Source organism: Lichenostomus cassidix, chromosome Z, assembly GCF_008360975.1.
Source record: "Lichenostomus cassidix isolate B80296 chromosome Z, HeHo_3.0, whole genome shotgun sequence".
Lineage (NCBI taxonomy): Eukaryota > Metazoa > Chordata > Aves > Passeriformes > Meliphagidae > Lichenostomus > Lichenostomus cassidix.
The window spans coordinates 23458484-23462781 of NC_139511.1; positions in this window are offsets into that span (position 1 = coordinate 23458484).

Consider the following 4298-nt stretch of genomic DNA (forward strand, 5'->3'; position numbering starts at 1 on the left):
GACACTGAAAGTAGTTAATTCCTTTAATAGTCAAAGTGTTTCTTTAATGCAATATAGAAAATGGTCTCCTTTTCTTCTGTAGTGCAGTAGCTAGGGAACTGCTTGGGGTTTACTGTCTGTGCACAGCACTTTTTCAAGGGGCTGATAGCTGTAGCTGTTTGTGAGGGAAGATTATCTGACAAAAACAGTGGAAGTGAGTGTGTTCTGGATTTTTCCTAGAGAAGTAGTTACCTTCTTTGTTTTTTCATTTATTTCCTTTTTGTCAATCCAAATAAAAAATCTTTCTGATGGAGGGTCTTACCCATGACCTTGCTATGATTTCTGGGCACAGGAGGTTGCATAGCTGTGCTGTGGGTTTGGGTTCCTTCCATGTGTTTCTGTGTTTTTGATTGCTGTGCTCTGATTTTGGCCCATGCACACTGATATCACATTACTTTGGCAGAGCAGCAGTACTATGGCAAGGGTAATGGGGGCTCTGCAGTCAGCTGTTAATCTGACTCCTCCTCTGGCCAGATTGGATCGAATCTGCTGCCTGTAAATGGAAACATGAAACTGCTGAACACTGCCACTGCAGCATGGCTCCTGTCATAATCCTTCAAAAAGGAAAACCAGAGGGGTGATAGCTCTGAAGTATGCAGGTTGGGCATCATCCTGACCATGTCATTCAATTTTTTTTTTTGTTTTTTTTCTGTTTTTCATCTGATTAATAATGTGGAGATAGGTCACAGAACACAAAAAAATCCTCTCTGAGATCAGCTGGGGCATGCAAAACCAGTCACTGTTCAGTCCTTGAATTGAGTGGCTCTTCCTTCCTGTGGGGATGTGTGTCACTTGTGAGGGGGTTTGCAGAGCTGGAAGCCACCCTTCCAGGCAGGGAATCCCTCCTCAATCTGTGTGCATTTCTCTCTGAGACCTGTCCAGGTCTCCTCTGGCTGCTGTCTGCACAGCTGCTGTATATGTGGTGTAAAGCTAAATTGGTAATTTCTGATGGTGGATGGAGCTGCAGAAAACACAGCACTTTTCCAGTCTACCTGAGTGCATCCAGTGCAAGTGGAGCCCACACCCATGCTTTGGCTTTCCCCTCCCAAAAGCAGGGCAAGGCGACCTCTTATCTTGCTCCGGGTGGGTGGGTGCTCATGGTTTCAACAGGGTGCATGGCCTGTGGTAATCCAGGTAATGCAGGTAATCCAGGCAAACCTTAGTTGCAGGAAGCATTTTCAATCTCTTAATGTCACAACAAATCCCAATCAAAGTGCTGTGTGTTGTGTGCTCTGTGCAGGTGGAAAGTCCAAATGATGTGAGAGCAGCAAACTTGAAATGATAGTCTGTATTCAGAGCAGGACTTGTAGTGACATCTCTGATGAGGGTGACACGTTTATTTGGAGCTCTCTGGCCATTGCCAAGTGTCCCATGGGGCCTGACACCTGCTGTGATGTTTGGCCTATGATTTAACTATGATTTGGTCAATATAAGTCAGCATTGCATCACCAATCCAGTGGAGATAAATGACCTCAGTCAGCAGGATGGTCAGGTTTGGAGGCAAGGATCTTGCACTTTCCCTGTAAACCAAAGGTTTGTCCAGCAGTGGACCAACTCCCAGAAAACAGGTGAGCAAGCCAAACCTGGACCTTAAGGTTCCTTTCATATTTCAGCCTTTGCTCCATTACCTCTCCAGCTGGTACACGGCACACACCTCTGCACAAAGTGAATATATGTTATGTGACTTGTTTCAGCACACAGGTTTCTTTAAAAGAGGCAGATCACAGCATCACAGGGCAGTTCAGGTTGGGAGATCTTCCTACCACAGTTATACTGTTCCTCCTTTCCTAGTTATCTCAGAATAAGCAGTTTTTGGTGTGACCCTGGTGTTATCTTGTTCCCAGGAGCACTGCAACCCAGTGTCACACAAACACTTTTTGTGTAGTCTGTGCTAAATCAGAGCTGGATTTCACACAGGCATTCCTCACTGCAGGAGGTTCCCTGCTCTGACAGATGCCCCTGCTCTCCAGAGACCTGCTAACTCTTGGTCATGCTGTCTGAGTGGATCTGGATTTTCCAGATCTCTGTCCACTTTTAGACATCACCTGATGAGTTTCGTACCATGCTTAAAGTAGTGACACAGCAAAAGCGTGTCAGGAACCGGGCCCATGCCAGGCCTGTGCTGCCTGAGCAGCAGTCAGGATAATGAGTTTAATTGTCGCTGGTTACTTGCTTTTTTCCTTGCTAAAAATTTTAGAAGCAGATGAATGATCTGGGTGAACTTCCAGACCTGTCCATGTCTGTCCCTTAGGCTCTTACAAGTTATCTTGCAAGTGCTATGGGAAACACAGGAAGAAAGATGTGCATTTGAATCTACCCAAAAGAAAAGAGGGACCTCTCCAAGGCAGTTCACAAGCCTGCAGAGCCCCTTCCCCAGCTGGGTCTATTGTTTCCAGAAAAATTAGACTTGCTACCTCCTTGGGTCACCTGCAATTGCTGCCCTGTTGCAGCTGCCTGTGGCAGTAGCCACATCCAAAAATCAGTTTCCCAGCCCAGCAGAGAGGTGTTGAATCAGGCCTGATCTGGGCTGGTTGGGAACCACTGATCTGGAGATAACAGGGCCATTCCCAGTTCTCTGAGCTGTTTGTCCCCTTGCCATCCCACAATCATCATGCTGTGAACAGCCTCCTTGCAGTACAGCCCTGTGCAAGTGACAGGCCTTTGTTCCTGAAGCACTTTGCACTTGTCTTCCTGCACCACTGTCTTTCAGCAATCTGCCAGCTGCAGATACGATGGGGAAAAAAAACCCTAACTTTTTTCCTCTGTCACATTTGGGTTTATTTGCGAAATTTTTTAGTAGTTTGAATTCAAGAAGATTACTAAATTAGTTGCAGATTATTGCAGCTCTCATAAACCCTGGTGTCCTTTGTAGGCTTCAAAACCAGAAATGTTTAAGTATTATATGAAAAAGACAATTAACTGCAACCATAAGGTCTGAGGGCCAGAGTATCCTCTGCTTGTTTATACTGTTCAGTCATGCCAGCTGGCAAGATGAATTGAACCAATAGGTTGCATTCCTGATACTTTCACAAACACTTGCTGTATTTGGTGGGTGACTGTCATTATCCATCATCCCAAGCTTCAAACTTACATGTACATGATCCTCGAAGCAGCAGCTTTCCAGGGTAATTGGCGGGAAAAAGATTACAAGTGAACCTCTGGGTGCTGAACCCCTTTTTTCTGCTGGTGGAAGGTCCCTGCTCTACCTGCAAGCATCTGACTGAAATGTGTCTGCGTCCCTGGGTATTAAAGGGTTGGTAGAGGAAGCAGGCAGAACACCTCCCTGCTGTGATCACCATGCAGAAAGCCTTTGGAGAAACAGAAAAGCAGTAAAAAAGCAACTAAAAGAAGCAGCCAAGTAAGAAAAGTCGTTAGGGAGGAAACAAGAGAAGCAAAGCTGTGACTGGAAAACTGTGGCCAGCACATGCTGGTGTTCACAATGTCCTGGGCCAGGCCAGTGCATCTAGTGCAAATGTTGGCTTTTAACTGCAAAATGAAAGATGTGTTTACTGGCACATTTAAATAAAAGACAGCTCATGGTAATGGCAGCTGGCTTAACAGAGCAATTTATGGGATCAGTGTTGAGCCTGTGGTTTGCTGTTTTGCTGAACTGAGAACAATCCTAACCTCACTCTCTGCATGGAGATAGCTGTTTCTGCTAATGAGGTCTCAGCCACAGCAGTGTAGGCAATTTGGAGATGACTGTTTTGCCCCTTCCTGCAATACATTATTAATTTTGTGGCTAAAGTGTGGACTTCCTTCTCTTTGCTGGACCAGCAGTTGCAGCAAGAAATAACACACAGATGTAACATGCATTAGCTGCTCTAAGTAGGAAAGAACACTCAAAATAAATCAAGGACCTTAAATACTCTCAGTTCCCCTTCTACTTTGCCCAACTCAACATAATTTGGCACAAAGTATAAAAAAACCACATAAGGTAACCTGTTTACATAGGCAAAGTTAAGAAAGGGCAGGATCTGGAGTTCCCCTGAATTTGCATGCAACAGACAAAAGAAGAAGTAAGTCCTGCTGAAAAACTATTGATTAAAATGAATCTTTTGTTTTTCAGCACTGATGATGATGAAAATTGTTCTCTGCTGTTTACAGGTACTGGATTTATAAAGTTGTTGCTAAAGTTGTTATGAAAGTGGCACAGAAAATACTGTACTATCTCAGGCAAAAGGCAAGCTGTATGGAAATCCATGGGTTTTTTTCACAGAGCTGGGATCCACCTGAATCTGACTGTGGGTCTAACCAAT